The 8,814-nt window shown below is 46.1% G+C and overlaps 1 protein-coding gene across 1 annotated transcript in view; it reads left to right on the top strand.

Annotated features, from left to right (window-relative positions):
- Positions 1-8,600, top strand: part of DND1 (DND microRNA-mediated repression inhibitor 1) — a 37,771-nt gene extending 29,171 nt beyond the window's left edge. The window contains exon 6 of the mRNA XM_075334671.1: positions 8,128-8,600. The gene's annotated coding sequence lies outside the window, so the exon portion shown is untranslated. The remainder of the gene's footprint in view (positions 1-8,127) is intronic.
- The last annotated feature ends 214 nt before the right edge of the window (positions 8,601-8,814 follow it).

Below are 8,814 nucleotides of genomic sequence, written 5' to 3'. Positions count from 1 at the left end.
TCTGTCTATGGCAGGAGCTGCAGGCAGAGCGCATGGAATCGGCGCTCACTACGGACATTTCTGCAGCCATCTAAAGCGCACATGTGCTCTTCAGATCGCTGCAGAAATTTCTGCAGGCTAGTACGCAACGTGCGCACATAGCCTTATACTGCGGGCCCTGTACAGAACTATGGTGGTTGGTGTCTGACCACATCTCTCACATTGTGGCTGCCACCGGCTGTGACCTGGGCACACCCTGCTGGGGAGGTCAAAGCCTATATGCCCGGTTAAGCTGTGGGTTACAGTTTTCTTAGCCACCACTCAGTGACCGGAGGAGGTCCAGGTCATAAGCAACAGGAGATGTGGTAGTAGAGGTCTGGGATGAGTAGTGGCAGCAGTGATCGGCAGCCTAGTCTGCAGATGACCACTCACTGCAGTATTCAGAGCACAGCAGAGGACTGAATACCCATAAAGGAATCTACATCCTTCCCCCTACCCCCGAGCCATGTATCTAGTCAGATACAACTTGAACACATTGCACCACTGCTTGCATAGGGGTCATATTTTAATCCACTGCTTCCATAGAAGTGGATAGAGCAGGGGCTCCCATTGAAACTGATGGAGCAGGACCACACCAAATTCAATCTTGTGATCCACTACACAGATCCTTGTATCTTAACACGATCTGGTTGTCTGCATATCTAAAGGCCACGTCTCACTAAGCGACATCGCTGCTGAGTCTCGGTTTTTGTGACCTTGCTAGCTAGGTCGGTGGGACATCCAGCAACGACCTGGCCCCTGCTGTGAGGTCGCCGGTCGTTGCTGAATGTCCTGGACCATTTTTTGCTCGTTGGTCTCCCGCTGTGAAGCACACATCGCTGTTTGACAGCGAGAGAGCAACAGTCTGAATATGCAGGGAGCCAGCTTCTGCAGACGCTGGTAACCAAGGTACACATCGGGTAACAAAGCAAAGGCTTTGCTTGGTTACCCAATATTTACCTTGGTTACAAGCATCTGCAGCTTCTAGAAGCCGGCTCCCTGCACACGTAGCTAAGGTACACATTGGGTTACTATGCAAAGCGCTTTGCTTAGTAACCCGATGTATACTATGGTTACCAAGCACAGCGTCGTTACACGGGTCGCCGGTGGCTGATCACTGATCGCTGTGGAGATCTGCCTGTTTGACAGCTCACAAACGACCGCGTAGCGACACTCCAGCGATCCCTGCCAGGTCAGATCACTGGTTGGATCGCTGGAGCGTCGCTTAGTGTGACGGTACCTTAACTCCAGCACATGATGCAGCACAAACTAACAATCAGTGCTGTCAGCTGTCCTGTCAGTATCACTTTGCAGTCACCAGTAATGACTCTGCACTATAATTCTAAACTTCAACCTCCCTTATCCTCTTGCAAATACCCAGAATGGAGAAGGCACCAGACACAAGAGCAGAGCCTACACTAATTTACTGCAGTTGTAATATGAGCATGCACTAAACAATGTTTTTATAGCAAATTTCAGTGTGCATGCGTGTAACTGACAGATTCAGAGGAATCTGGAATCCTGCTCTAATTATTCTGTGTAGATAGATGGTGGTCATGGTCTCTAAGGAAGTGAGTTATAAAGGAGTTAATATCTCAAGACTGAATAAAAATTTAAATAAGCAGTAAATTGGATAACTGCTTGTATTTACAGGCACTGTGAGCTGGAATCTGACCACTGGGACCCCCTCAATTGAAGGATAGGGCAGGCTACAAAATACACCTACCGGAGTCCATATTCAAAAAATGAGGGAGGCTCATATAGGACAATTGCCCTATTTAAAGGGAACCGGTCACCACTTTTTCAGCCTATAAGCTGCGGCCACCACCAGTGGGCTCTTATACACAGCTTTCTAACATGCTGTCTATAGGAGCCCAGGTTGCTGTGTACAACATAAAAAACACTTTATAATAAGCGGTTGTGCTGTGGGCCTTATGGGCGTGTCTGGTGCCAGCGCCGCCTCTTTCCGCCATCTTCTTCTCTGAAGCCTGTGTGCATCATGCGGCTAAGTTATACACACTCGCTGGTCCTGCGCATGCGCACTACAATACTTTGATCTGCCCTGCTCAGGACCTGAATGCCAGCGAGTCTGTATGTCAGACCCGTCATGCACCGCGGCTAGAGAAGGAGCAAAGAAGGCCAAAAGAGCCGGCACCGAATGGGAGACGCCCATAAGGCCCACCGCGCGACCGTTGGGTAAGTATTATAAAGTGTTTTTTGCTATACCCCCGGCCTGGGCACTTATATACAGCATGTTAGAATGCTGTGTATATAAGAGCCGGTGATGGTGGCCGCAGCTTATAGGCTGAAAAAGTAGTGACAGGTTCCCTTTGGGGCTCCAGAGCACCTTCTGGGATGGCTGAGGGTCCCATTGGTCACTTGTTAGATCCCACCAACGTTTCTTGACCTGTACACCTGAATTTCATGTGACCAGGAGTGATCGTGATGCCTAGAAAGTTGCCTTCATGTTATGGTGGGCTGAACCTTGTAAGCTTGTGTTACCATTTTATCATACTTGGTTGTTAGTTGACCGCTCTTTAGGTTTATATGCAATTGGGGCAAAATATTCTTGCAACTGATTTTTCATTAAAAATGTTGCTGTTTGGCTTTCATAGCAATTTGGTTTCCTTACAGCAGTGCTCAGAAAAATAACTCCATACAAGCTCACTGAGAGATTCTCAGATAACTCATTCTGCAACCATCAAGACAAAGGCTGGCAAGCTGCAAATACAGTCATATGAAAGTTTGGGCACCCCTATTAATGTTAACCTTTTTTTCTTTATAACAATTTGGGTTTTTGCAGCAGCTATTTCAGTTTCATATATCTAATAACTGATGGACTGAGTAATATTTTTGGATTGTAATGAGGTTTATTGTACTAACAGAAAATGTGCAATCCGCATTTAAACAAAATTTGACCGGTGGAAAAGTATGGGCACCTCAACATAAAAGTGACAAAGATTTTGCAGATCCTCCTTTTGCAAAAATAACAGCCTCTAGTCGCTTCCTGCAGCTTTTAATGAGTTCCTGGATCCTTGATGAAGGTATATTTGACCATTCCTGTTTACAAAACAATTCCAGTTCAGTTAAGTTTGATGGTCGCCGAGCATGGACAGCCGCTTCACATCATCCCACAGATGTTCAATGATATTCAGGTCTGGGGACTGGGATGGCCATTCCAGAACATTGTAATTGTTCCTCTGCATGAACGCCTGAGTAGATTTGGAGCGGTGTTTTGGATCCTTGTCTTGCTGAAATATCCATCCCCTGCGTAACTTCAACTTCGTCACTGATTCTTGCACATTGTCAAGAAGCTGCTGATACTGAGTTGAATCCATGCGACCCTCAACTTTAACAAGATTCCCGGTGCCGGCATTGGCCACAGAGCCCCAAAGCATGATGGAACCTCCATCAAATTTTACTGTGGGTAGCAAGTGCTTTTCTTGGAATGCCGTGTTTTTTTGCCTCCATGCATAACTCCTTTTTGTATGACCAAACAACTCAATCTTTGTTTCATCAGTCCACAGGACCTTCTTCCAAAATGTAACTGGATTGTTCAAATGTGCTTTTGCATCCCTCAGGCGACTGTTTGTGGCGTGCTTGCAGAAACGGCTTATTTCGCATCACTCTCCCATACAGCTTCTTGTGCAACGTGCGCTGTATTGTTGACCGATGCACATTGACACCATCTGCAACAAGATGATGCTGCAGGTCTTTGGAGGTGGTCTGTGGATTGTCCTTGACTGTTCTCACCATTATTCTTCTCTGCCTTTCTGATATTTTTCTTGGCCTGCCACTTCTGGGCTTAACAAGAACTGTACCTGTGTTCTTCCATTTCCTTACTATGTTCCTCACAGTGGAAACTCAGTTTAAATCTGAGACAACTTTTTGTATCCTTCCCCTGAACAATGTTAAATAATCTTTGTTTTCAGATCATATGAGAGTTGTTTTGAGGAGCCCATGATGCCACTCTTCATAGGAAATTCAAATAGAACAACTTGCAAGTGGCCACCTTAAATACCTTTTCTCATGATTGGATACACCTGCATATGAAGTTCAAAGCTCAATGAGGTTACAAAACCAATTTAGTGCTTTAGTAAGTCAGTAAAAAGTAGTTAGGAGTGTTCAAATCAAGAAATTGATCAGGGTGCCCATACTTTTGCAGCTGTCAAATTTTGTTTAAATGCGGATTGCACATTTTCTGTTAGTACAATAAACCTCATTTCAATCCAGAAATATTACTCAGTCCATCAGTTATTAGATATATGAAACTGAAATAGCTGCTGCAAAAACCCAAATTGTTATAAAGAAAAAAGGTTAACATTAATAGGGGTGCCCAAACGCTTTCATATCACTGTATTGAACACTAACATGATTTTTAAGGCTGCAATACATCAATTTAAAAGGAATCTGTCACCAGGTTTTTGCTCCCCATCTGAGAGCAGCATAATGTACAGACACACTGATTCCAGTGATGTGTCACTTATTGAGCTGCTTAGGGTAGTTGAGTTTAATCAGCAATAGATTATCATTAGAGGGCTACTTGGTGTGCTGCAGGTAGTCCAGCATATTCATGAGCTCTGTATAACTGCTAGATCTGTATCAGAGAACACTGCTTTTATCAAAATGACTGTTTTCTCTGCTGCAGATCTAGCTTATACAGAGCTCATGTATATGCTGGACTACAGGCAGCACGTCAAGTAGTCCTGTAATGATTATCTACTGCTGATTAAACGATAAACTATGTGCGCACTGAGCTTTTTTTGTGGCAGTTTTGGGCTGAAAACTGCACGACTTTGCTTCCCCCAGCAAAGTCTAACTTCGTTTTTTTTTCTTTTTTTTCAGTCCAAATCGGACTGAGAAAAAAATCGCAGCATGCTGCTTTTTTGCGAGTTTCTACTGCGAGTATCTCCAATGCAAGTCTATGGGAGCGTGTAAAAATCGGATGTCACGGGACGGCACTCACACCATCCTAGTGACATGTGATTTTCTAAATACATTTCTCGCATGTTTCCTAAAACACTGGAAACGAGCGATGATTGACAATCTGTCAATCACTATTCTGTCAGTCGGTCTCTCCCTCTCGGTCTCTATTCTTTGTCGGTCCGTCACTATCTCTGTCCCTCTGTCGGTCAGTTTCCCCTCCTCTCATACTCACCGTTCCCCGATCCCCGACGCGGCGCTGCACGGCGTTCACACTGCTGCGGCGGCTTTTACTATTTTGAAAAAGCTGGCCGCTCATTAAAAAATCTCGTATTCCCTGCTTACCCTGCCCACCGGCGCCTATGATTGGTTGCAGTGAGACACGCCCCCACGCTGAGTGACAGGTGTCACTTCACCCAATCACAGCAGCCGGTGGGCGGGTCTATACTGTGCAGTGAAATAAATAATTAAATAATTAAAAAAAATGACGTGTGGTCCCCCCCCCCCCCCCCCAATTTTAAAGCCATACGGCTGAAGGCTGGTATTCTCAGGATGGGGCGCTCCACGTTATGGGGAGCCCCCCAGACTAACAATATCAGTCAGCAGCCGCCCAGAATTGCCGCATACATTTATATGCAACAGTTCTGGGACTGTACCCAGCTCTTCCCGATTTGCCCTGGTGCGTTGGCAAATCGGGGTAATAAGGAGTTAATGGCAGCCCATAGCTGCCACTAAATCCTAGATTAATCATGTCAGGCGTCTCCCCGAGATACCTTCCATGATTAATCTGTAAGTGACAGTAAATAAACACACACACCTGAAAAAATCCTTTATTAGAAATAAAAAACACAAACATACCCTGGTTCTCCACTTTAATAAGCCCGAAAAAGCCCTCCATGTCCGGCGTAATCCAGGATGCTCCAGCGTCGCTTCCAGCATGAAGGTGACAGGAGCAGCAGAAGAAACCGCCGATCCTGTCACCTCCACGCAGCAAATGAGGTGAGTAGAGCGATCAGCTGAGCTGTTACTGAGGTTACCCGCGGCCACCGCTGGATCCAGTGGCGGCCACCGGGTAGCCTCAGTGACAGCTCAGCTGATCGCGCGGCTGTCTTCAGTTACTGCGTGGAGGTGACAAAAGCGGTGGTGTATTCTGCAGCTCCGGTCAGCTGCATGCAGCAAAGCTGGAAGCTACGCTGGAGGTCCGTGGATTACGCTGAACATGGAGGGCTTTTTGGGGCTTATTAAATTGGTGATGAGGGAATTTAATAATTTTTATTTCTAATTTTTTCGGGTGTGTTTATTTACTGTAATTTACAGATTAATCATGGAAGGTATCTCGTGGAGACTCCTGACATGATTAATCTAGGACTTATTGTCAGCTATGGGCTGCCAATAACTCCTTATTACCCCGATTTGCCAACGCACCAGGGCAAATCGGGAAGAGCCGGGTACAGTCCCAGAACTGTCGCATATAAATGTATGCGGCAATTCTGGGCGGCTGCTGACTGATATTGTTAGGCTGGGGGGCTCCCCATAACGTGGAGCTCCCCATCCTGAGAATACCAGCCTTCAGCCGTATGGCTTTATCTGGCTGGTTTTAAAATGGGGGGGTGGGGGGGGGACCGCACGCCGTTTTTTTTAATTTAATTATTTCACTGCACAGTATAGACCCGCCCACCGGTGGCTGATTGGGTGCAGGGACACCTGTCACTCAGCGTGGGGGCGTGTCTCACTGCAACCAATCATAGGCGCCGGTGGGCGGGGTAAGCAAGGAATACGAGATTGTTTAATGAGCGGCCGGCTTTTTCAAAATAGTAAAAGCCGCCGCTGCAGTGAATGCCGTGCCGCGCCAGTGATCGGGGATCGGTGAGTATGAGAGAGGGGGACACTTCAGTCACTCGGGGGATTAGCGGTCACTGGTGAATCCTTCACAGGTGACCGCTAATCAGGACGCGGCACACAGACAGAGCCGCAGCATGACAATGAAGTCGGGTGAAGTTCACCCGAGTTCATTCTGATCGTGCGGCTTTGTGTCTGCTGTCATCTGCTATTCAGCTCTGCTACATGGCTGTCTGTGTCTGTCAGCGGCCATGTAGCAGAGCTGAATGGCAGATGACATAGTAAAAAATACGTATTAGGCCCGTTTCACACATCAGTGAAAAACGGTGACGTTTTTCACTGGTGTGTAAAACACGCACATGTCCCTGCGTGAGCCGTGATTCACGGCACACGTGGGTTGTCTAAGTGCAATCCGGGCTCCGTTCTCCGTGGCCCGTGATTGCACTTAGAAAACTACTCACCTGTGCGCGCTCCCGCTGTCCATGGTGCTGATCGCTCCCGCGGTGCAGCATCCGGCCGGCGCTCACCCCCGCAGCAGCTGCTTCCGGGTCGGCTGTGTCGTGCATAATGAATATGCGCGACAATAATGAGCCGGCACAGAAGCAGCAGGCTGCACGGGCTGCAGAGGACATCGCTGGACGCCGGGTGAGTTAAAATGATTTTTATTTTAAAAGCACATTTTTTTTTCTGGCACGTGTTTCACGGACCACAGCACTGCGTGGTCCGTGGAACATCAGTGATGCCAGAAAAAAATGGACATGTCTCCGTGCGGCAATCACGCACACGCGGGTACGCTGCACGGAGACGCGTGCAGTGAAAAATCACTGACGTGTGAGCAGACCCATTCATTATAATGTGTCTGCGTATGTCAGTGATTCTGGTACGTTTAAAAAAAAAAAGCACAAACGTACCAGAATCACTGACGTGTGAAAGGGGCATTGCACACGCATTGCACACGCATTGCACACGCATTGCACACGCATTGCACACGCATTGCACACGCATTGCACACGCATTGCACACGCATTGCACACGCATTGCACACGCATTGCACACGCATTGCACACGCATTGCACACGCATTGCACACGCATTGCACACGCATTGCACACGCTAGTAAAATCATTAATTTATTCAGAAATAGCATCGCACTTGCGTTGCACTCGGACCTAATGTGAACTAAAATCAGCCGAGTTTTTTTCAGCCCAGTCGGACCGATTTTACTCGCATAGATGTGTTTCCAGCCTTAAAGTGAAATGTCATAGTAGACAACTCTGCCTTTATACGCATGAATGTTAAGCAATATATTTATGTAATGAAGACTAATGTCTGAATTCTTTTCTTTCAGGGGACACTGTCAGTCTGGTTTTTATACTGAAGATCCCACTGTACAGTTTTAATGTTTTTATCTACCATGAAGATCCCTCTTATGAATGTCTTTTTAAGTTCTTATCTACCAGGGCCAGTCACCATTCCTTTACCCTACACCCCTTTTTTTTTTTTTTTTTTTTTTTTTTCTTCCCCTACACCCCTTTTTCCCCAAATGGTAAACTCCAGGTTACCATAATTCCACCTATTTCATCAGGTCTGGCTCACACCACACAGTACTTGGATTTTTTTTTCCACCTTCATTAGACTGGCCTTGTCACTTTTTTATCTTTTGCACTTTTATAAGCACAAGTTTGTGTTTTTGCACTTCTGAATGTTCTGTAATGTTCACTATGGAGCGATCTTCACCACAATGTGAGCACTAGAAGAGCCCTGTGGTTTGCAGGCTTATATTTTGTATTTTTTTGTTAAAAATGTTATATTTTATGGAAATAAGTGACATGTAGATTTTAAATATATAAACGTTTTTGCAAACTATTGTACTTTTTTGTATGTTGATGACTTCAGTGTTTTTTAAAATTGTCCCTTTGTTACACAATCCAAAAATAAGCTAAATATGGCTGGACAGCCCCAGGCAAATCTACTACTGGGCCTCTATCAGATCTGCTGACCATGTTAAAGGAAACCTGTCACCACTTTTTTGGCC

This window comes from Anomaloglossus baeobatrachus, chromosome 2, assembly GCF_048569485.1.
Source record: "Anomaloglossus baeobatrachus isolate aAnoBae1 chromosome 2, aAnoBae1.hap1, whole genome shotgun sequence".
In the NCBI taxonomy this organism is placed as follows: domain Eukaryota; kingdom Metazoa; phylum Chordata; class Amphibia; order Anura; family Aromobatidae; genus Anomaloglossus; species Anomaloglossus baeobatrachus.
Note: the sequence above shows the minus strand (reverse complement) of the source record. Positions and strands in the feature narration are given on the sequence as shown.